Source organism: Corvus hawaiiensis, chromosome 17 (genome assembly GCF_020740725.1).
Source record: "Corvus hawaiiensis isolate bCorHaw1 chromosome 17, bCorHaw1.pri.cur, whole genome shotgun sequence".
NCBI classification, from domain to species: Eukaryota; Metazoa; Chordata; class Aves; order Passeriformes; family Corvidae; genus Corvus; species Corvus hawaiiensis.
The window spans coordinates 6,809,365-6,834,213 of record NC_063229.1 but is presented as its reverse complement, the minus strand read 5'-3'; positions in this window follow the sequence as shown (position 1 = coordinate 6,834,213).

Genomic DNA, 24,849 nt, shown 5'->3' with positions numbered 1-24,849 from the left:
AGCAGGGAAGTGGACAGACAGAGCTGCCAAGGAAGAGGAGCAAAATTAAGAACAGGAGCTGAAGCAAAGCTGAGGGGAGGAAATGGCCACAGGCAGCCTGTTTCCAGCAGCCCACCCTGCTACTGCATTTACTGCCCCGTCATTTCTACTGGATGAAACATCATTATGGGCTCCTGTTCCCATGTTCCCTACAAACTACTGCCCCCCGACCAGCTGTGCTCCCTTGAGTACATCAGATAGGGGTTATTATACTTTAGTATTTATTCTACTCACAGCTGCTGCTGCTGGGCTCTGGTGCAGGTCTTTCACAGGGAGGACTTTAAAAGCTGCTCTGTTGGACTGGTTTGCTCTTTGGGTTTGTGCAGTGCACATATCAAGAGAATAAATCCTCTGCCTCCTTCAGACAAGACCCAGCCCTTGTGCTGCTCATAGGTTGGACTTCTTAGCAAGTTTAATCACAGTTCTCAGCTTTCTTTGGGACCTGATTAGGAAGTGGCAGCCAGGCTGGTCATGGCAGAGGTGAAGCTATGAGTTTGTCTGTGATCCAAACCTGCCTGAAGGTTTACTGTGGATCCTGCTCCCTGGCCGGCAGCAGGGATAGCCAGCTTGCTCCAAAGCCTTGTGCTTCCCAAATGCAGCCTTGCAGACTCAAGCACAGGTGGACACAGACCTCCCCACAAGCACAAGCACTTTCTTAACCCAGCGCTGGGGGAAACAACAGCCTGGCAGGGAAGCAGTGCTGCTACCTGTGATTTTTCACACCTTCACAACCTACACCAGCTCCCACACTCTCCTCTACTTTCCAGTTACTCTTTGTGGGATAAAACAGAGAATGTGATAAAACATCTGATGATGCAGGTGGCACCATCTGCTCCCTCACCAGCTGCTGCTACCACTTCACCATGTTTCTCTATGAAATATTAGAAAACCAAGGTGACCACATAAGAAGCAGCTTTCAGGATGGTCCCAGCACAGGAAAGAGCACTTGTCTTGTTAGCAAGTCATGAACCCACAGCCACCAATTGTCATTCTTTTCCTATAGGCCAAGTGAGGTTCTGGTGTGATATAAAACTTGACACTGGTGGAATCTAACCAGTTCCCAGAGTGTCCAGTGTATCTCTACCCACAAACTTATTGCAGAGCTGAACACCAGGTCTCCAATATAAATCATGCAATGCACAAGCTGGAGTGACCACACTGAGGAGCACTTCAGCTTCTGTTCCACGAGTACCCTGAGGACACAGATTAGGTCTATTCTCCGTGCAGGATCTGTCAGATTGGTGCGTGGTGTCTGGGCACACAGCCTGCTCAGACTGATGCACTCACCAGCCAGCTCTGCTCCCTCTGCAGCCACCAGCTAAACCTAGCAGAGTGTGTGCAGGAGAAGGGCCTGTAGTGCTTTGGTTTTGCAGACCACAGCTGTGATTATTTTCCTGGAGAAGAGGATCCAACCCCATTCTCTAAACCATGCTCTTTTCCCATCTTTCCCATCTGTATCCAGGGAGTTGCTCAGAGTAACCCAGGTAGCACCTTACAGGAAGTGCCAACACAGCCCATGGTCCTGTTAAGGAGTATTAAGACACCTTTGTATTTTATTCAGGGTCACATCCAGCTGAAGTGTATCCTTTACTCTTGTATGAGAAAGCATCCTTAGGTGTTGCAGGGACAGTTCTACAGGAAGCTCTTGGTGATGTCCTTCTGCAGAAACACATGTGAAGCAAGTCATGCTTTACCCATCACCTGAATTTGTCATTCCTGTGGAGTCCAGTTGGAGTCAGATTCTACTGCTAAAGACCAAGAAATTGAAAACTGAAAGAAAGTAGCAAAAAGCTGCTAAAATGAACAGCAAACCGAAGTCTTAAAATTTAGGGGTCCAGTGACACAACTGCACAGTTTCTAAGCATAACAAAGATGGTGGTACTAAGGTATCCAAGGTATCCTCAAGTGCAAAAACTGAAATGGGTCTTGGGCTTTTCCTGCTGACTGTAAATCCAGGATATTTCAAATCAAGGCAGGAACAGTTGAAATAGTGGTCAATCATTATTCATGCAAGACACTGATGCTATCATGTATCATTTGGTGGTTATTTCAAATATGTCTCGTCTTAAGGGCAGATACAATAATTTCTCAATAGAAGAGCAGTGGCTGGACCATGACAGCCCATCAAGACAGAGTCATGTGCTTTCCTCTGTTAAAAGGAAGGAAGTTGCTGTGTATCTTCCCCTCCTTATTTGCAATTTTTCTTTGCTTTGAAACAGCCTGGCTTTGATTCTACCTCTGCCACCATCTGTATTTTGCTGACTCCTCTCCAGGTGTGCTGGAAAGGGAGGCTGAACTGCAAAGAGCACTCACAGTTAAGTTTGAGCAAAGTTGTCAACTAGATTTTAACCACAAGAGCATCTACCAAACCCAAACTACACTCTGTTAATGCAGCTCACTCAAAATCAGAATGGAAATATGTCTTTGAGTCCATCAGAGTAAAGCTGATTTATGACAATTTACAGAGCCTTGCAACTTTTGATTATTGGTTACAGACACCAGTGCTTCAAAGTTTGCTGTAAGGACACAAACACAGTTCAAATGCATTACATCTCACCAGTGCTCCTTCCACAACTGTGGCAAGCAGAAGTTGCTTACAGAACAAAGTTAGCAAGCCTTCCAGACTCCAGCTCTGCAGCACAGGCACTCCTCCCTGAGCCAGAAAGGATCATTTTGTTTAATGGACATGTCTGGCCATTTCTCCCATGCATTTGTCTAATTGCATTTGGAAGCTTCCTAGGTGGCCACTGAGCTGGGATGAGCTCCACCAGCCCCAGCTCGGTCCTTGTAGGGAGGCAGCACTCCACACATCATCCCCTCAACACGCAGGGGCTGGGGACATGGCTGGAACCTTCAGGTCACCTACTGCAGGTTAAGAGGATGCCAGAGCTGCCAGGTCTAGCACAGGAATTGCTTTGCAAGAGCCACTTGGTGCTTGGAAAAAACATTCCACTCGCTGGGACTGGAAATGCTGCTCCCCGAAAGGGAATCCTGCCCTCCTCACCAACTCTGCAATTCAGGGAGATGACAGATCAATGGACAGCATGTTTTTATTTTCCTTTTAACAAGCAGCCCAACCAAAGGTAAAAGATCAGTTACATCCCTAGGCTACAAAAATTTACCTTCATTTTAAAACAAAGGCACAAAATTGTGAGTCACTGGTGAATTCTTACTTTCAAAGGCTTTTCTTTGAGAGGTAAAGTGTAACCAGATAAAAGTGAATAACCAGACAAATGCCTTTCCTTCTCCCCTCACTGCAGAGTGACTAACAGGAGCTCTGCCTGTCTGGATACCACTACTCCGACTTCTAAGGCGACAACTTGAAACTGTAATTTTTAAAAGATCCTATTCCACTCGAACAAGGGGCAGAGGATGTAGCAGAGTCTGTGTGCTCAGGGAAATGAAGGTCTCAGCCCACCCTTTGGTGGTGTCAAGAGCCCCATCTCTGAGCCAGCACAGAGCAGAGCATTGGGGCAAGCACAGGGCTGAGCTGCTGCAGCCACAAACCCCCACCCTGCTCCTCCAGCACCAGGCCAGGCTCAGAGCCCCTCCAGCCATCCATGCCCAGGAGCACTGTTCAAGCCCCCTTGATTTCTCAGGCAGGTGCTTATTGCTCCCCAATATCCAGCTGAGCCCCTCCAGAGCAGGGCTGATGAGGAGGCACCAAACACCCCACACAGGCAGAGCCCATCAAGATGAGATAAGAAAACCTTGTCTGCCTGATTGGAGTGTCTTCCTGCAGACCAGCATAACCCCAAGGCTCAGTCATATTTGAAAGATGTGCCTTTGGCAACAAAACACCTTTAGGGTCTACCTAACAACCATTTTCCATGGGGAAGGAGACTCATTCCACAGGGATGCTCATCGCCTTCCCAGGAGGGGGGCAGAGGCTAGATAGCACCTGGGTTTACCATCTTTTGCAAACAGCTGCCAAATTCATCACTCAGGAGTTTGCTTGTGATGTATTATTTAAAAATATCTAGAAAATACATTAATCAATAACATTAAAATGAACTGGCAAAGAAAAGATGATGCATCTATATTCTTTAAATCACTTATTTTGATTTTGCTCTGAAGCATTTAGTCTTTGGGCAGAGGTACCAAAAGCAGCTTCTCAATTTATGGCTGCAATTTTTGCTTCAGCAATTCATAGTCTGAACAATCCCTGTCTTTTGTCTACACCAGTAAAAGCAATTTTTACATGCAAAAATTCCAGGAAATTTAAACTGCTTTTAGAAATTGTCCCTTACATGTCCCATACATTGATTAATCCTTCCCTTTTTTGGAGTCTGATTGTAAATTCACCTTATATGTAAAGATGATGGAAGAACCTTGTGAACAATGGGCTTTCCATCTCTCTTGAAACATTAGCAAGTTATTGAATGGCTTATTGTGTTTTCCCTTTTATTCACTAGAACACTATTGAATTTTCTAATGCTAGCACCCAAGCACTTAGAGCTGCACACAGAAGGGCCCATGCCTTAACCACCACTCATTTCTCCTCCTGGAAGACAGTTTTGGCAGGTAACAAGCTGCTTTAATCAAAGGGCCTGGTGACCAAGGAAATTAGCACCTCTGAAAAACAAGGGCAAAACAGATACCTAGGAAAGCCAACAAAAACTTACTATTCAATGCAGCCAGATTGTGCAGTTGCCCATTACAGGACTGCAGAAGTGACTAGTTTTAAATAAACTATCCCTCTCTTCACATGTTCCTGCCTGTTCCAATCTTTGAGGTATTTGCAGTCTTTTTCTGTCTGTCCTAAGAATTTTAGCTCCACCAGGGCTGAAGGAAAAGAAGCTTTAAGCTTAAAAGCACTTCTAGTTCACCCTCCAAGAAAAAGACCTGTGTTGCAAGTGCCTCTGCATTTGCTTCCCATGCTGGAGAAGGCAGATATCCTCCTGCTGTGGTACTGCAAGGGTAGCCTCGAGCATCTTTGCTCTGCACTGAAGTTTCTCTGAAGCCATTTGGAGATTTGTGCCCCAAACCGCAGCACTGAAAACTCCACCTTGACCAGGCCGCCACCCTTGCTGTAACCCAAGTTACACCAACAGCTCTGGAGGCTCTGGCACTGCCCACAGCCTCTCAGCTGCTTTGCTTTGTCTGAAGCTCCTTCCTTTCCCCTCGCAGCAGGGTGCTCAGGGACCAGCCTGTGCAAAGCTGTGGTTTGCTGACGGCTGCACTGAGAATTTCCTCGGTTGCAGCTTTGGGCAGCTCTTTGCAGAAGTTAACAACACGTGGCTGCTCCACCAGCCAGCAGCTGCCTCCAACACCTTCCTCAGAGCATCTCTGCCCCATTCCTGTCTTCTGGATGTGAAGACCCAGGGTGAGCTGCCTGAAAACTCTGGCTTCTTGCTCCTGCTTGCCACAGTCACACCCACATCAGGCAGGGTTGCACCTCCCTGTGCCCACCAGTCTCCCCCTGAACAGGGATGCCCATAGTGAGAAACACCTATTTGTGCAGGAGGTTTTCCAGCTGTGGCAAGGGAAGGGAACAAGCCACAGGGGTCTGAGCAGAGGGATCAGGGTCTTTCCTGCTGTAGCTCTTTGAGTACCAGGCTAATAAGTAATTTCAGGAATGCTCCCTTCAAGAAATGCACCCCATCCTTGTTCTCTGCATTGAGTGATGCTCTCAGGGGGAAGTGGGCTTCATTCCTGGGAGTGCCTTTCCCCTACAATTTTTGTTGTGTCAAGCTGAGCTGGCATAACCTAACCCAAGCAGGTAACTCTGCTGCACACCATGTACCATGACACACATCTCAGAATGGTCTCTGCTGGACTGAGCCTTGATGATCCCTGCTGTGATATCCCCTCCTAGCATCCTCCCCTGACTGAGCACGAAGCTTCATGGCTCATCTGTTTTGACTGGGGAGTCAAACTGCAAGGCCAGCACTGACGCAACAGTCCCACCATTGTCCAGACACCCGGGCTCTCTCTTCCCCCTCTCCCCAAAGAGCACCTCCTTCCCATTCCCCTGCCCACACAGGGCCTCTGGCCCTGTTGCTCTTCACATGTGCACCCCGAGCATCTCCATCCTGCCTGTTCAATGATTAACTCCTGGAGATGCAGTTGTTAGGGCTGGGAGTTACCCCTGTCCTGTAGTAAATAACCAGGAGGTGAGGAAAATGCTTTTAGCCATCAGCTTAAGAGAAATACTCATCTTTCAAGACTGGATAAAATGTTGTGAATTTAAAAACAAAAGGCCACCAGATACTGCCCTAAGATTAAGAAGGTCCAGGAATCAAACTGAGCTCTGGAAAAAAAGCCCTGTTATGGTCATTTAAAACTCCAGTTTGTGGGGCTAGCACCAGCTACACTGAGCATCATACATTTGGGACACACCCTCAGGGTCTGAAAATCCCAAGAAAATCAATTCCCAGCACAGGGAAGCTAAGTGGCAATTTCTGCTGGTGTTGCTTAGCCAAATTTCTGGCAAGGGCAGGCTCTTGCCACTGCCAAGTGTATTGCACTGCCAGCATAATTTACTCATAGTGGTGGGGCTGAATGGGGGCTTGAGCACCCGTCCAGCATCCCTGTGCCGTGGGGTCTGCTGCATGGAGCCCTGCAGCTCCCCCAGCGGTAACCTCAGCCCAGGGGCCTCAGATAGCTTCTCCCAGGTACAAATAATCTCCTGACACCTTATGTCCTCTCCCCAACCCCAGGATTTTGTGCCCCAGGAAACAGTGAAAAGCAATCAAACATTTCAGAGTCAGAAAAGGTGTCTACAGTGGATGTAAATTTGCAGAGTTGCTGGATCTCTTGCTTCATAAGAACCAGCTCACCCATCTTAACCTGATTCACTCTCCCACTCCTATCACTGATAATCTAGAACTCTTGCCTCTCCAAGCCTCCAGAGAAAAGAGTTAGACAAGACTTCAGATTTGCCCCTGGAGATAAGCTCCAGGAACGTTTTTTAATCCCTAGAGCACTTTGCAAAACAGCATGAGTGTTGTACTGCAATTACATTGGAGGCACTGGAATGAAAGGGTGAGGAGGTTTGGGTACTTGGGAAAGTTTAAATATTATTTCAGTCTTGTGCATGGGGTATTAAGCCAGTTCAGGTGAAGCCAATGCACAGAACACTACCACAATACAGGAACACTTTCAGTCCTAGGGCAGAACTGCTTCTTCAGCCAGGGCTCTGCTGCAGTGAGCTCAGCATCCCTTCCACCAAGGGTAAGTGGACCTGTTATCTACTACAGGCTGTTTCCAGAGATAACACCAACGCCTCTCCCCAGCACCACACAGTGGGGACACACTTCTACCAGCCCACAGAGCATCCCTGGCTTCTGTGCAAGAGGCCAAAACCAGGCCTGAGTGATGGGGAAGAACCACCCCCTCCCCAGTAAAAATCACTGCCAGCTAAATTGCCATGTGCTCATCTCCTTGGTATCCCAGTGCCCACCTCCCTACTGCAGCTGCCCTGGGAAGCCTCCCAGCAGTGGGGCAGTGCAGGCACTGTACTCCATTGGCATGCCTGCACAGGCCAGGGCACTGCTCCAACCACAGGTCAATGGGAGCTGCAGGGATCCTCTGCCTCTGGGAAAATATATTCAGGCTAAAAGCAACTTCAAAAAACACATGTTTAACCTGAACTCTTATCTTTTATCCCTTTAAATATCCAAGCGGCCACTTTTGCAAGCCTGAAGCCTGGACTCCAGCTACATTTATTTCCCTCTTTCATCCCAGCTGCAGCTCCTCAGAATTTATCTCTATGGTTAACTTCCCCTTTCATAATATTAGCACAGTTGAAGCACTTGCTTTCCTGTTGCAGGCAGTGATTATATAGCAAATTAACCACAAGCTGTTCAGTCCAAGTCCAGCAGTTGGAAAGATGCTCCTCTGAGTAATGGTTTGTGTAGTTGATGCTTTCATCTGTAATTTGCATTTGTAATAAATGCAGGAATAAAAAATGGGGGCTATATTTTAAAGAATAGCCTGGTATGGCAGGGGCAGGCAGGCGAGCTAATGGAGAGGGAGAGCCTCCAGGGGTTTGAGGGCTGCATCCCAGGGCACCACATTCTCCTGCACAGGGAGGGGAAAGACACACACACACTTCTCCCATGCAAATCGTGGGCTGCCTGCCCAGATGGGTTTTACACAAGGAGAAGGGGCACAAGAAATTACAGCAGAAGTGCTTGAACTAACAGTGGCACCCCAGCAGTCTCCAGCACCAGGTAGACTGGTTGTTTGCACACTCCCAGTGATGCAGGGGCTGGGAGCCCAGCTGATGCCTTGCACGCCCTGTGACCTCCCTGCTCATGATAGGGTCACAACATCCCCTCTGCAGACCATGTCCATCCTGCTGAGTAGCAGGGGAACACCTGAGCCACCTTGGCCAGGCTCCAGCCTGTGGGAAGGGGATCACTTCAAGGGTATGAAGATCAGCTGGGACAAGTGGACCTCAACCAAGGAACAAAACCCCCAAGCTGCAGGTCAATCACTACATTGCCTTGACAAGGCTGCCCAGCAGAGCTGCCACCTCACCACACACCTGGGGACACTCAAGCACAGTGATGTTTAACCAGAGGCTAAGCTGAGCATAAAGCTAAAACACTGGGCAGGTTGTGATGCCTGGAAACAGGAATGCTGCACCAGTGTCCTGACAAAGGGACAGCACTGGAAGGAGAGAATCTCCAGAGTGCCTTGCTGAGCCACCAAGATGCCATCACTTGTGAGGCCCTGGAAAGGCATTTGGAGGAGGAAGGCTCTTCTGTGATCTGATCCTGTCTTTGCCTCTCGCCTGCCTCCTCAGTTACTGTTTATCATTCCTATGATCCCAATTTCTCAAGTGTAAACCAGGTCACAGTTCCTGTCCAGCCCTGAGAAGCTCACCAGGACATGAATAAACACCTGTGCTAGTGATTCCTGCCATCACAGCAGCCACATAGCCTTAGGCAGCCCCATCCTCTGCATCCCTCCCTCCCAGATCTTTAGAGAGCATCTGTGCTCTCCCAGGTTACCCCAAACAGGCTCAGCCTGCACACGCTGGCCCGGTGCCCCTTGTCTGTATTTACCACTGAGCCCAGGGCACAGCCAGTGCCTGTGCACCTGCCCCAGGGGACTGTGCTGTGCCAGCTGGGGAGGGGGTCCCTGTGAGGTGACAGTGGTCACAGCATCACACGGTACCTCCTGGGACACACTCCTGTTTACCTCACCGCTAAATCCCAGGTTTTGGGACACAGACCCACAGTTCCTGGAAACTGAGGGAGAACAGCAGACAGCAGATTACATCCTCCTCCCCACGGAGGGCAGCAGGCAGCCACAAGCAGTTTCCCATCCCCAGGTGTGTTCAGCCCATGCAGGTGAACATACACAGCCCTGGGGCTTCTGCAGGGGACTGCTCCCACTGCTCAGGACGTGCCACTCCTGCTCGTTTGCTGAGCTGGCCCAAGGGAAGACTCTCTGCTTCCTAGAGAGGACACCAGAGTGAAGACAAGGTGTCTGCCTGTGACTTATTCCACAAAAAAAGCTCTATGTTTAATTAAATAAGAAGGACAGACCAGAAGAGCCAGTTTCTTAATAAGATTTGGTAATATAATTATTTGCTACAATTAGGAACCAACTGAAAAGGTTCCTTGCTAACACTTTGGAGGAGCCCAGCATTTTAAAGTTGACTTGTGTGATGTCAGGGACCAATGTTATATTTGCTTCTGTGCAGCAGCAAGCATATTCTTCAACACTATACTGTACTTATTACTTAAAAATCACACACATGCTGTGGAGCTACTGAAAAAATATATCAGCCTTCCTAGATGGACAACCCCAGACTACACTGCACAGGACTTGAGCCTCCCTTGTAAAACAAAATTCTCTTCTCACAGTGACACTGAAGTTCAGCCAGCACTGGCACATGCTCTGCCCTCTCCCCATACCCAGCTGCAACAGGGCAGTTTGCAATGCTGAAATAGCTCATCCTTCTGACCCCCTCCATGGCCAAACACACTAATCCCCAGGTTCAGAGAGTCCTGAAGCTTTTAAAGACTTTCATCCGAGTAGATACAAACTGAGCTGGGACAGGCAGAGCCCTCCAGCTGCAGGAAATCAAGAGCGAAGCAGGTATTTGGGGGCAGGTAGGAGCCACAGCCTTCTGCACTGGGAAACAGGGGCTCTTCATTTTTTCAGTTCTCCACCAAGCTATCTCTGCAGCTTTGTGAGGCCTCGTGCTGGGGAGCTCCTGCTTTGCCTGTGGCCTCAACAAGTCAGAGGGCACTAAGTAGAAAGGAGGTACCTGTGCAGAGGGACAGGAGGGATGTGGGAAGGGACCTGTCCTGAGAGGCCTCGGGGGCACCCCTAAAGGAATAAAGGTAAGAGATGGATGAACAGCATATGCACAGAAGGGAAGTTACACACATTGCACAGAGGGGAGAAGGGGAAAAAGAAGATTGAATCTTCCTGGAGACCAGTGAGATTCTATAAACATAATCAAAATGTAATAGAAACTTTTTGGAAATGCTGTTAGAAGGATAAAGCATCAATCTTCATGGAACTCCACTCAACAGGCTTTCTCCAGCTAATCAATCACGGTCAAGACATGGGCCGTCCCATCTGTCTGTGCAAGGGACCAGGAGGAGATTGCAAAGAGCCTGGGCTGGAGCTACCAGCTCAGTACCAAGCAATTCATCATGCAGGAAGGGAAGGGGGAGACGGGAGAGAAGGAAAATAATGTATAACACTAATAAAGTTTCTCCCCCCTCCTTCATTCCCAACCAATTTTTAGTAAAGGAGCCCAATCCAGAGGGGTTGTCAGTGGGGAGGTGGGAAGGGGGAGATGCACTGGGGAGGACTCTGGGTACGAGATGCACTCCAGTAAACAGAGACAAAGCCATCATCTGCACAGCAGCCCCTGGGCACAGCCCACGCTGCCACCCTGGCTGTTGGCAGCTGCACAGGAGCCACTCTGTACCCAGCAGGGCTGGTGTGCCCTGCCCTGGAGCTGGGGAGGACACCACAGGGACAGCAGGGCTGGGGACATGCAGAGGAGAGCCCAGGGCAGCCTCACCAGCTGGTGCTGGGAGAAGATGCCAAGCCTCTGCGTGCAGCCAGCACGTATTTTTCCCTAAATGCTGCCATAGCATTGGTGGGGGGACCTGAAAGTGGGATAAAGAGGAGGTGAAGGACTTGCAGCCTGTCCCACCTGCAGCAGAGGGGTTTTCATGTCATACCAACGTGTGCATGCACAGGGTGAGGACTCGCACTGCCCGCAGGGAGTCCTGCACTTCACTCAGATCCCTGCTGGCTTTGAGCTGCTGTCCCTGTCCTCCCCGTGCACCAGTCCCTTCCTTCCCCAGCTGCTCACCCACCCCATCCAGAGGACAGCAGCAGCCAGGAGCACGTGTCTGACACCAAGGGCCCCAATCCACGTGTGCACGACCAGGTACCAGCTCCCCTGCTACACATATCCTGCAATGATGCAACCAAACATCACTCCCTTCCTATCCATTCCCATCCTTTTAAACTTTGAGGGTTTCTCCCTTACACGGGACTTTTGAAGACAAAAGGCATCTGGCAGCATAGTCTGCCAGAGTTGGTGATTATGTACCACTAAAAGATCCACATACAACCCAGTTTTGAAATATTCTGTGCTACTCTTCTCATCAGACCTCAAAGAACTTGGCAAAACTCCCCTCACATTTACAAACAAGTAGAAAACCACCACAGGCTTTGCTTCGAGGACTCCTTTGACCTCACTGCAGACTCAAGCCCAGCTCTCTGCCATTTCTAGTCCTTACCTTAACACCTGAGTTGCCCTGGCATGCACCTGAACACAGTACTGAATTCTGTATAGAGGACCTTTTCTTCCTCATTTTTATTGCACAGATATTCTTCCCGCTAGAATTTTGACCAACTTTTGTAGAAATTCTTGCATATTCAGCACCAGGTGAATGGGGAGCCAGCAAAATATGCTCCCATCAACTTCCTAGAATAAAGGGCCATTTGAAATAGAAAACAAATAGAAATTTATGCCCTAAACATTTTTTTTCTTGCTCTAAATTTAATCAAGTGAATTGCCTGGGCTGTACAGGTGAAATTTAAAGAGTGACAATAAGTAGGTGAGAGATTTATTTTTTCAGAATATTTATTCTTCCAGAGCTATGATGACCCCACACCTTCCAGTAAATATCTAAATTCTTCCTTTCCTTCATGGATATAAATAGATGCCACATAAACATGGAGCAACACAGCATTTTAGCCTCTACTCTAAGTGTAAATATAGTAACAAATTAAGTAGAACCATCTAGTAAATGTTGACATCCCTGAACATGAAGCTGCTTCATGTTTAACTCTTACAGGCTGCTCTGTGGCCAGTGACAGGAAGACTTAGATTAACAATTACAATGGATTTCCTTCTGGTGTTAGTCCCATCAGGTGACACTATTTGTCCTCTTCTGTCAAAGCTCACTTCTCCCCTTTTCAGTCCCCTAGAATACCAGGCCAAAATTTTCCTGGGTTCAGTACCACGAGAAGACAGTGCAAAGCGCTGCTCAGGCTACAGATGCAACAACAGAGAAATTATAAACAGCTCAAAAACTTGAAGTTGCTTAAAACTTACCAATCTATCAGTTATTAGGAACTTAAAGCACTAACACATGGTTTGTAACCACCTCACCTACTATCAGGTGTGCTTTTAAGCACAGATAACCACTTAATCCTTGTGTCCTAAAGTGCTTGTAACCAGAGATAGTAATTAATTAACCCTGTACTGCCAGAGTCTGAATGTAAGGCACAGCTCAGCAAAAACCAAGCTAGGGAGGCCACCAGCCCATGAAGGAGGGTCACTGTTCTTTACTGAATTCAGGTTACATTCCCCCCAACTCTCAGAATGAAGTTTTAGAGGAGCTGCCACCATCGGGTCCTGCATAAACACAAGGCAGGGGTCATTGCTTGAGCCAGACCTCTCAGAGGGCACACAAGCCTGGAGACTTCCTTCCCTGACTCCACAACCCTCTGGGAAAGCACACAGCTAGCATGGCCACAGCTGTGCTCAGATGCCCTCCCCCTTTTCCTTTTTCCTCCTTGCAGACCACAAGAGAAGGCACCTCATGCCAGAGGGGACACACAGCCCTCACACCCCTTCAGAGTGCAGCATCCCCCAAACGCTGTACCTCTCCTGAAGCTCTAGCCTTCCTCCAGCTACCCCCCAAGAGAAACCAGCTCTTCCTACTCCACTAACTCCTTTATATACCATCCCTATCCTTTGCCCACCTGGAAGGGACTGCAAACCTGCTTCCATCCTGGGAGAGCTGGGAGCAGCTGCTGTGGGGTGTGGGGGTGTCTGCAGGAGCTCTCCCCAGCCCAGGTGAGCACAGTTCCAGCCTGACATGGCCAATTTAGGTGGCAGCATTAGGGACAGGTTTCCTGCATAAAAACCTCTTCCTTAGTTGATTTGCCCTTATTCTCAAACCATAGCCTCCCTCCCTAATTACCATGAATGTAAATGACCTCTGGTGTAAGGTTTATTATAATGATAATTGAGCTGTGGATTTTTAATAACAACCTCCTGGATTTTCCACTTGATTTCCTGATTTGCTTTATATTTCCAGGAACGCATATAAGGGCCTGAGACTTCACCAGGCTATTTATATCAAGTCTGACCATGACCTTCACTGGTTCTTCAGGCCAGAGTGTTTTAAATTGCTAGATGCATCCAAGCTTTTGGGTTTTCAAGGAGTCCTAGGGGTTTTGGCTGTGACACGGCTTCCACATACTTGCTGTGGGATGGGGATATCTGAATCCCATTGTCAAACACGGGCATTTTACTTTTCATCTCAACATGGGCAGCTACAGTGCAGATCCCATCCTGGTGCAAGGAGGGAATGCATGCAAACAATGGCATGGCATAACAGGGAAGGAGACCAGTATTGAGAGTCAGGCATCTTATCGCCTCAGGGAAAGCTGGGAGAAGAAAATACATTGTGTAAACTGCTGGAAGAACTTAAGTACTCAAAGCAGTGGAGAGAGAGTGGATCTCTAGGCAGAGGACTTGGCTCCAGAAGGAAACTTTCAAGGCAAGAGAGGGAGATCCACTGCTCCCAGTCCAAGCCATACCCATGCAGAGACATGAAGCTGAAGACTTGTCCTGTTTTTTCAAGAACATAAAGTGCAAACAAAATCCCGTCTTGTTTAAAGATTATCAGTTTCAATGGGAGGTTGTGTTTTTACATTATTGTTAATAAAGCACACCAATAATTAATAAATGTTAACTAGTCCCCAGGGCTTTCCTTTTTTCACATGTTTATTTTTGTGTTATAAATGACATCCATTTTCCACAACTCACTAAGCTGGTGGATGAGGAGAAGAACCCAAAAGAAGAGCCATAATCCTCAAGGGGAACAGCAAGCTGTTGTTCCAATCAAGATGTATCCTGACAAGTCAAGTTGTTGAAACCCATTAATTAGCACTTTTGGAAACAGTTGCAAAGTTAATTATTCTTCTCTGAGATGAAAGAAAGCTAATTTCTGGCATTTGCTTTGACAGTGACATGCGCTAACATTTTTAGAGCTGACATCCCTCAAGATAAATGATGCTCTGAAGTGTGCGTGCAAACATTTTGACTGGGAGTTACTGTGGCGAGCTGACGGCACTGGCACCTCTTACTGCAAATATTTTGCATCTGCTGGGATTGTGATCAAAGTTTGGAGGCTGAGAGGAGGGTGGGGAAACTTTTTCAACTTCGGGGAGTGTGTGGATGACTGGCTTTGGATGGGAGGCAATAACATTGCACAGGCAACACAATCTATTCTATCTAGATAACTCCAAAAGGGAATGTAAAGCTTTCTAGCTAACCGTGCTGACAAAGAGAAATCCATTTTTGTACTATTGGAATTGCCCTGCTGAAGGATCATCTTCTCTTCATGGGTTGGTGGCAGCAGATGAAACAGAAGATCTCCAAAATGAAGTTCTCTCTTGGTAAGATCAGGTGTCAGTATGAGCTCATGTGAATTTGAAAAGGCAAGGTTTGGGTTGTGGAAACTCAGTAAAACTCTTCTGCCAAACCCCAATGTTCTCACTGGGAAGAACATCAGTGTGGTTTGGGATTTAGTCCTAAAAGCCCTTTTGCAATTTTGGAAGCTGCCTTGATCACGTCCTGCATGTACAAGGGCAGTGAGGGGAAGGGTTTATCTGTAAATATAACTTATTTAAGCCTCCTCTTAAGAATGTATTTTGATCCAGGATAGCACCATTCCAATAAAGTTCAAGTATATGCCTGAAACCTTGCCTTCCTCTTGCAATTTTTAGGGTGTTACAGATCCTCCTTTTTTCACTTCAGGCCTTTGCATCACTGGCATGACTCCATGATGGGTCCAGATTGAATTCTAGGACCCTGGTTTACCAGTTTCAGTCCTCATCTCTGGAAGTCTGAAGGGTCAGTGTGAGATGAGTGAGGACGATGTCTAAAATGCAGGGACTGTTTTACACAGAAGCTGCATTGCCAGGAGAACACATCAAACCAGAGCTGCTCTTTGGAGAATCCCAGGCTGACAAGCAGGTCAGCTGAATATCTGATCTGAGAAGGTCAAAATCTTGCTGGTGGGTTCCAGAAGACCCTGCTCCTCTGAGCTATGCCTGGTTTGGGGACACCCTGGGCTGGGCTGGCAGGGGAGGATGAACTCTGCTCCATCCCCTCCGCTGTGCTCAGCTCCAAGCACTTCAGAGCAATCTTCCTCTAACAGACAACTCTTAATAAATTATCAGCCCAGTGTATCACCTGGGGGCCAGGCCACCACTCTAGCAACCTGTTGCTCCTTTGATAAGATTCTTCAGAAATAATAAGTGCAGGTACATGAAGAGAGGAAATTGGTGGTAGAAAAAGTATTTCATTTGCTTTTCAATCAGCATGTGGGGGGAAAAAAATTGAGCTCAGAAGGTGATCTAAAGGACTCCTTAGTTGTTATGCAATTCACACACAGCAGGGCAATCAAGAATGTGGAAACACCGGGTTCAGAGGGCTCGATCCAACGTGGGAGGCAAACACCACCTTTTCCTTCAGGGAGCCAAAAAAATGACATGTGCTAGCATGCGAGTCCTTGCAGACAGACTCTCCATGCTGGAGCCGTTCAGTAAGGACAAGAGGGGAGAAAACGGAAAATAAATCAATTAAATAAAAAGATTGCTGGGGAGCAGCTCTCTGCGTTGTGAGGAGCAGGGAGGTGGCAGTCCTGAGCCGAGGCTTGTCCTCCTGCACATCCACGCGCTGCTCTTTGCATATTCCTCCATCGTACAGAACACTTATTGCTGCACAAATTGCAGGGATTATTTTCTCTTAACTGCTAATGGATTTAGAGACTGTAACTGGGGGTAGTGCTTGGAAATTCAGTGCCCGAGGGGAAGGTACCTGTATGGGAGATGAACTTTTTCTATGGGCACACAGATTTATGGTAGGAATAGAGGCAAAAGGGGAGATCACTTATCAGTTCCCCAGTTTCCTGTGCTGTGGAAGGTTTAAGAGCTTTGGAGCATCTTTCAGTCAATGTAAGCAAGAAAAGATTTTTTCATTTATCACTCAATCAACCATATTCAGTCTCCTTTTGCAACACCTGTGATAATACCAGGGTTCACTTAACAGCTGTAGGAGAAAAGATTTCACTCCATAAAAAAATCAGAAAAATCAAAGATTACTTTGCTAATTATGGCTGGTGCTGTGCTGAGTTATGCCCTGAAATTATAACTTTTAAACCCCCCATCTGATAATTTGCCCCATTTATTTAAGTATGATTTCAATCAGGATATTTATCAGCCTTGCATTAGGGCATTAGCAGTTGATTTATTTAGCAATGCATGTATTTATTTACATTTTAGCTTCCAAGTGAATCATTCTTCTGACTTTGCTGTCAAAGGTTAAACAGTTTGATCCTTTCTGGAGCAGACACAAAACATGGAATAAACAAGTACAGGGAAAGTGCAGGCCATGAAAGGCTGGATTAACTCTGTGTTTACATCCCTAGCAGGCAACACTCATTCTGTGTTGCAAAACCAGTCTGTACAGTAATGCAATTTTTGTACCCCCAGATAAGCAAATTACATATCGTAATTCTTGTGGCAGAGTGAGAAAAGAAAATACATGTGAAATTCGGGTGGAAAACCAAAGGTAAGAGAAGGAACTAGATTGGGAATGTGAAGTTGGGTCCAGAACATGGAAAGAAAACAAACCCACTTTCAGATATAGTGTGATTATTTATTTTCTCAGGCCTCTGAAGGCCATGTCCCAGTGTGTGCAGAGCATTCTTGGGATTTCATCACACGTTTTGGGCCGTGAGGAGCCGTGTTGGGCCGGCAGCAGCGAGTGCTGACAGGCAGGACGTGTTCAGCCACCTCCGTCCCCGCCACGACGCAGCAGCAGCACCTGGAAACACCAGCACGGAGATGCCTCCTGCTCACAAAGACACATTTCAGCCGGCTGTTCGGCTCTGTGCTGTCCTCTCCCCAGGTGAGATGCAGCAGGTATTCTGTTTAAAAGATGACAGAGCCCATTTAAGATTCCCTATTAAAGTGGGGCAGCTGGAGGGGGTTGACCACCTGAGTGCAATGTGGGGAAGCAGCTCCACAGTGCCATCAGCCCTTCGCTGCTCACTCAGGGATCCTCTCTCTTCGAATGACAGAGGAGGGAGAGGGCAGCAAACATCCAAGGACCACATGGACGTTGAACCACCATGTTCCCATCGTTTTCTCCTCCATTTGGTGCTGTCCTGGGGACCCTGATGTGTCTGTGTGTTTATGGTGGGGGATGTTGGAGGGCAAAGGCGTGAGTCGAAGTGCTGAGGGTCAACTCTGCTGAACAGCTTGAAGCCAGCCCTGATGAACTTGATGATCTTAGAGTTCTTTTCCAGCCTTAACGATTCTGTGACAACCCTGTTGTCCCCAAATCTTAGCTTGGTGACAACCTGGCTCCTACAGATTTTGGCTGCAAACTAGTTTGGGAAAGTGGATGGGTGCTCTCCATAAGAGAAGTGGGAATCAAACTGGAGCTGTGCAGGCAGGAACGGAGAATGAGACTCCTGAGCACTGCTATATCATGATGATAATGGTTCCCTTTGGGAATACATCGAGGTCTATTTATCAATGTTTGCTGAGCACTTTGGGATCCTTGAAGAAGGTGCTCTGAGGCTTGTGATAAATGGCCTTCCTCACACTGGGATGTGGTCTCAAACATGTTCCTGTTCTGAAGTTCTAGAAATAAACCTCAATATTTTGTTAATTTGGAATAGAGTTTTTACTTTATATATGCGTATCTTTCTCAATATAGTTGCAGTAATTAACTATTAGCTAATGTGTATATCTTTTTTCTCTCTAATTTATTTCTAATTAACATAGATAAAGGATTGTATTCCTTATTAGTGCAGATGGTTACTTATTTCTACTTGTATAATTACAGTCATGTCCTGGCTTTGATCTGGATCCTGCTCTGTTGATAAAAGGTAAAGAGGTAAAGCACAGAGAAAAGCAAGTCCTTCTCACTGGTCTCCTGTGCACAGAACTCAGTGCTTTGGAGTGATAATTTCTCTGTTAAAATCACCTTATTGGGGTGTGTGTGACTGAGCAGAACCTGTCCTTATTGCAGAGTCACAGAATGCTTTGGGCTGGGAGGGACCTTAAAGCTCTTCTGTTTCCAATTCCTTGCCATGGACAGAGACACCTTCCACTAGCCCAGACATGGTCACTGCAGCCCATCCTCTTTGGTTGTTGGGGATGTTGAAACCAGCCTATATGTGCCAAGAAAATGAGGATTCCTTGGGCCTGGCCCCTCCAGGCATTTATCAGTCCATCTGGGCATGTACAAGGATCAAGTCCTGCCCAGAAGGGATTGCAAATTATTTCTTAGGAAGGCTGTTTCAATCCCTTTAGGAGCCCAGTCACTTTTCCATGTTGGGGCATGAGCCCAGCTGCAGGGATGAGCTCTAGATGTTGATGGGGGCCAGCCAGGCAGCTTCACATCCTTCTCCCTCCCTCAGATCCATAGGGAGGAGTAAGGGGGAACACAATTGGCAGCCAATGAAAAAATTCCAAAGGAGCACAATTACCCAAGGAATCTGGAGTGGCCACATGCATGATACTGGGCTGGGAACCTGATAGTAGCATCAACAGGGACTGATTCCATCAGACACAATGGATGCACCGAGGTGTAAATCAGGAAAAACCTCACCAGTATGAAGGGGAAATCAGTACCAGTTAACACTGGAATTGACCTGCTGAGTGATGGACGTCTCTTGCTTTTGGTCCTCTCTTTAAAGATAATTTTGCATTATATTGCAACTCCTTTCACAAGGGAAGAAAGAAAAGGCCTCCCTGATTTTCTTGAAGGGACTCAGAGATAAAGACTGATCACATTACGCAGTAATTGGACCTTCATATCTATAATTGCATTGATTTCTCCTAAGTTTCAGGCATTGACTCTGGTGAGTGAGAGAGCATTGCAGCAGGGCATGGCTGCCAAGAATCCTCCTGCATTTGGGAGGTGTCAGGTTGGGAGGCTCACCACAGTTTGGTAACTGGCATTGCAAATTGCTTTATGAACAGTTTAATGCATTTAAGAGGGTAATAATTTCAGATCCTACCATACAATTTGTTGCAGTGGTGCAGAAGCATATCTAAAAACTTCCAGGGTGAAGGGAGGCAGGGGAAGGAGGGGAAAGAAGAAAGGAAAGCAGAGGGAGGGAGGCATTTCAAGGGGGTGGAAAACCTAATTGTTTTAATCATGCTTGATATTACACTGTGAAATTATAATTAACTTAAGAAGTCAGTCAAAACCAGTTAATAACTGTGGTGCAATGTGGCTGATTTGAAGTGCTACATGGAGGGGAGAGGAGCCGACAGCAGCAAAGCTGCTGGGCTTGACCCTTGCAAGCTGAAGCAGTGCAAGGGCCCCCTAGGCAGCTCTGCAGAGGCTCTGCACAAGCAGGGACCAGCACACACAGCATCAGCAAAGCTGGTAACATGAATGCTTAGTCCGTCCAACATTCCTGATTGTGGATTGGGAAGCCCTCTCCAAAGGAGGATCATCAGCAAGCTTCCCAGCACATGGGTAGGAGAAACTGAGGCAGTGAGAGAGAAAATGGTTTATGGCATGTCAGCAGACCACTTCCAGAGCCAGGGAAAGAGAGGACAGCTGACAGGAGGAAGGATCAGGCCTGACTTTCAGCCTGTGCTGATATGGTACTTAAGCAGGAGCCTCCAGAGAATACTCTGTTCTTTAAACATCCCCTTCCTTTTGCTCATAGGAGGGTAAATCTTTCCCAGAAAGTCTGTTGCAGTCAGGAGAAATGCAGCCCTTAAAATGATTTGCACATATGGGCAAATATCAATCTTCTTCAGCCATGCAGCTTTATTAAAATATCTGGGAATATGGATAGGTGGGAACAGAGTTAGAGCTGTGCAGTCTTCCTGTATATTGCCTGTACACTGTGTGTGTACAGGTGTAACAAGGGTTAATGAGCAAGCCAGCTGGGATAACAAGAGTGTCCTGATGGTATTAACATCCCAAAATACATATATAGATGTGGATAGTGCTGAACCCTACGGGAGGCTGATAGTGATAAGGGCAGTGACACTGCAGCCAGCTACAAGGGCCGTAGCAGAAATATTTGTCACAGGGAAGCTCTGTGTGTGAGTGCCAGATATTGCTGTCACTGGCTGCTGTAGCAGGGCAGCAGCACTGATATTTACAGTCTGGAGGATATATTGGGAGTGCTGGGCGGTGGCTAGATATCAGCATGGGCAGAAAAACAGGAGAGGGAGGAATCAGAACGGAGTGTGGGAACAGGTCTCTTCTTAGGAGACGTACGTTGAATGCCTGCAGCTGATTTATGGGTAGCTTTTACCATGTAGTGCTGTGGAGGAGGGGGAGATATCCTGAAATGAGAGCAGCACTCCAAGTTTTGGGTATTTCCTGCAGCCAGGTTGGGTGAAGCACAGTACGCAGGGAGCTGGGTGTGTTCTGAGTGTCCCCGTCCCTCAGAGGGTGGGCTTTGGCCAGGGATGGGCATCAGAGCAGCACAGCTGGGGACAGGACAGTGTCCTGCCAGGCCTGCTCCTTACAGTGAGCTTGTAGGGAGGGGATGAGGAGCTTGTGACTATAACATGTGCAAATATGGCACCAACACACGCTCATGGTGCTCTGGGTGGATGCTCAGATCAATTTTCCTCATATTGGACTTCAATGTCTGTCCTGGAGGTGCAGCCCTGAGGGAGTTGAGTGACTGGCCAGGCTGGGCTGAGCTGGCTTGGTGCTCACCAGGCACCCTAAACTCATCTGTCCCATTAATCTCAAGCCCAAGAATAGACAGTTTGTTCACAAGATTTTCTTGGTGACAACCAGCCCATGGTCCCATCCATTCCTCTGTGACCAGTGTACCTGGTTTAGGGGCTCCAAGACTTTTGCAGTCATGGGACCAGCCCCAGCAGAGCAGTCCTGCAGCAGAGCTGGGAGACTGACAAAACCAGGCAATTTATATGAAGCAGGGGCAATTCCATGGCCAAAGCACCTGGCCCTGATTTTACCAGCTGTGGCTCCTGCTCTGGAGCACCCACGGAGTGAAAGCACTCTCTGACAGGTGGGGAAGTGTCCTCAGACTGTGTTAAGAGCTGGGCAGGTTCTGTCTCCCTGGAACATCTACAACAGGGTTTGGCCTTGCTGCTCAACTGCTGGAGAGGGGTGGAGTGAATTGTTTTGTGTTTTGTGTTCATTGTCACCTTTGGAAAATATTACAAACTATAGCTAATCTATCAAGTTAGAACATAACAACAAAGGAAACTTTCTTGGGAGACATCTGTCTGTCCACCTCCATCCTACAATTGCTTTGGTTAGGAACTACTGGTAGAACAACCTGACTGAAATCAAAAGCCCTAAAAAACATTAAAGGGTTTCTTCCTCACCCTGTCCTTTTTTTTTTTTTTTTTTTTTTTTTTTTTTTTTTTTTTTTTTTTTTTTTTATTCACCATCAGTATTTCTGTGACAACTCAGCCCCAGCAGCCCCAGGGGACAGGACAGAGAGATGAGGAGTGGAAGTGCCCTTTGACTAAGCGGGCATTAAATGTTGGCTAACAACCGAGAGACACCGTGAGACTGGAGAGGGGGGAAAGTTAAAAAGAAAGAAAGAAGAGCTTTTCAATATGAGCATTCATGTAGTTTTGACAGGAGCAATTTATCATGGCTATGAAAGGCGGCTCTGCCTCCAGCACTGAAAGACAGCCTGGTTAAACTTTTACCTGCCCCTCTGAAAAGGGAGCTGCGCCGCAGCCGGGAGGGGACTGCTCCCTGCTCCGGTGATGCATCTGTCCGTGGGGCTGGGGGAGGGAAGGGACGTGCTTCCCAAACAGCTCGTGCCCATCTGTTCTGCACAGAAAGAAACCCTGACAAGCAAGGGGGAGGGAGAGTGTGAGCCAGCAAGCCGGGGGCTTCCGGATGCCCGCGTCGCGTCGGGAATGCGGCGATGGGATGGGAGCAAGGCTGGGAGCTGCCCCCCAGGAGATGCTGCAAATTAGCACTGAGGATCTCACCACCCCCACTTAGCTGCCCTAGGAGTATGAAAGTCCGTGCAGCAATGCTCCCAAGATGGACAGAAAGGTGGCCTGGCATTTTGGGATGTGCATGGTGGGTGGGCAGTAGTGGAGGGGAAGAAGTGGAAAGTGCAGTGCTGGGGTGCGGGACACAGCCAGAGGGAGTGTTGGCATCCCTAGAAATCTTTTGGAAGATACAGGAGAGATTATGATAAGGAAAAAAACTGTAAAAACATCCTCCAACAATATTCAGCTGAGATATTCTTTTGTCTCATGGTTTTTCATGGGGAAAGGTGTTGGTTCTGCACCAGCTCATGGCAGGCAGAAGCCCAGGCTGGCTGGGATCCTGTGCACTGGCTGTTCTTTGCCGTATTCCTGTGTGGATTGACAATTCCCTGAAAAAATTATTTTCTGCTGAGAATAATGATCCATCGAAATTAATGCATTCCACCACAAAGAGTGGATTTCATTGAAATTTTCAATGGACTGGTTAACAACTTCCACAGCCATGCTTTTTTTTCAATAGCCAGCTGGTATTAGGCTAAATTGTACTGTATTTTCAATGTTTTATGTGCTAAATTATGCTAATAAAGTGGCTGTATCTTACATTACAAATTACATTACAAACCAACCAATATCATAATAAAACTTTTCCTTACCCATCAAAAACTTCAGGATTTCCCATTTCCCCCCTTTCCTTGATGAAGATAGGATGATATTTTGAAATCTCAGATGAGCAGCCAGATTTGACTTTTCCCTGCCTGTGCATCCATCAGCACTTATTCCTGTTGAAGCACAAGTGGGACAATCTGTATTATTAAAAAGAGGAATGTGCTAAAATATTTCCCAAGTTTCAGGACAATATCCAGCAGTGCTGTTCCACCCAAACAAAATCCAGCCGCCCCTGTTTGACAGCTGAACAATTCCCTGAGTGTGACACGGCACACTGAGTTGTCAGGGATGTGTAGTCACACACCAAAGAGCTGAACTGACCTATCTTCAACCATTACAAATTTAAGCTTCTTTTTTAAGCCAGCAATCTGATTTCTCCCTGGACATAAGAGAGGGAAAGAGGGAGATATGACTGCAAAAGAGACTTTCTTCCCCTCTGAAACGCAAGGTCTAAGGCACGGCTGAAGCTAGCTGAGAATTAAATTAATCTCATTTCCTACCCTCTGTGTGTTTAAGTCCTGTCCAAAAGCTGTTGATTACTTTGAGACAGCTCAAAGAAACCCAAGTTGTTCTAAGGACTATTCTGAGAGCCCTCATGCCACAGACAGTGACCACAGAGAACTGGAAGCAGAAGGGGCATTAAGTGTGCAGATATTCCCACCAGGCTTTTCATGTCATTAATTGTTGATCTTCCGACTCTGGAATAACATTTTTTCCCCCTCACATTTCTTATTTCACTATCCTCAGTTCAATACACATCAGTGCAGGATGAGGCAAACTAGTTAGATATATCAGGAATTATTTAAATTAGGGAGAGATATATGGGTAGTTAAATACTCGGTCTTCTATTCTACCCTAATTACGTATCAAATTACACTCAAATTATACCCAAAAATAGATGTAGGGAGGTAGTCCTGAAATCTCCAGGAGATATCAGTGGGAGAGAGGTGAAATGAAGCAGGTGTTGCAAGCAGATCTGAACTAATGCAATATGAAAACCATGCAGGACCATCATTTCCCATTGTGTCCTGTTATTACCAACATTTGCTTAAAATTTCTTTGCAAACAAGACCCAGTAATGAATGGGTGTTCTCTGGGCCTGGAGGAAGCAGTTTATTTTACTAATGCAAGAGAATTTTGCTCTTGATTTGAATGCTGTTCTGATTCTCATTTTTCTTTGTGACAACAAGAGTGTTCCGGTAATGGAGCAGGTTTGTCACACTGTCCAGCCACAGGGGAGGTGCTGGGGTGCTGCCTCTTGAACTGGAAAGAGCTCTGGCTGCTTTCATGGAAGTGGAGAATGCTTTCACAGCAATGTTGTAAATCTGCACTGTCCCAGGCACATTACATAGGTTAAGCTAAGCTGTTGCTATGCCCGTGCCCTGATTTACTTGGTAAAATGGTTTTCATACACTTAAACTGCTTCCTAGAGGATTGCAAAACTAACTGAGCTCTGAAAAGTATTGCCCAGCCTGGAATCTCTTCTTTGAAATCCTCTTTAGGTGGTGGACAAAAGAAGGAGGTCTGCACAGCAACACAGTGCCAGCTTGGTCTGGAGAGTCTCCAGAGTCCATGACCATCCCCCCATTCCCCAGAAAGGTTGAGTGTCCTCAATTCTCTGGGAAAGGACAGGACTGTGCTCTA